Here is a 451-nt window from a genome sequence, read left to right as displayed (position 1 = left end):
TTGGGTTGTTCCGGTGTTTTGGGTTGTGCCGACCTGCTGGCGTCGCCGCCGCCGTCTGTCACAACTTTGGCCGGCTGGTGGCGGTTTTCTGGTCGAAGCAGGCGGCCTCCACAATAGTTGCGCCTCTGCTATTTTGGTGTTCTATTGGTTGTTATTCGTCTTTTGGTCGTTCGTAGCCTCTGTGTCGTTGTGCTGCTCCGCCTTGGTGGGGTTAGGCGGTGNTCTACATGTACTGGTGGTGGTTGCGCTTTTGTTTGCGGCACCGCGCGTTGCGCTCTGGCTGTGGGGCCTCTGCCTCCCATGGGGTGGTGCGTTTCCTTTTTTTTTATTGGTGATGTTGTGGGGGAAGAAGAAGGGGCGAACCGGCATTCTGGGGAAAAAAATAAAATAATAGTAATAAGGATAAATAAAGAGGTAATATGTGTGTGAGAATAATTGTGTGTTTCTTCTG

This window comes from Trypanosoma theileri, assembly GCF_002087225.1.
Source record: "Trypanosoma theileri isolate Edinburgh chromosome Unknown TM35_Tth_6_V1, whole genome shotgun sequence".
NCBI classification, from domain to species: domain Eukaryota; phylum Euglenozoa; class Kinetoplastea; order Trypanosomatida; family Trypanosomatidae; genus Trypanosoma; species Trypanosoma theileri.
This window is presented reverse-complemented; position numbering follows the sequence as displayed.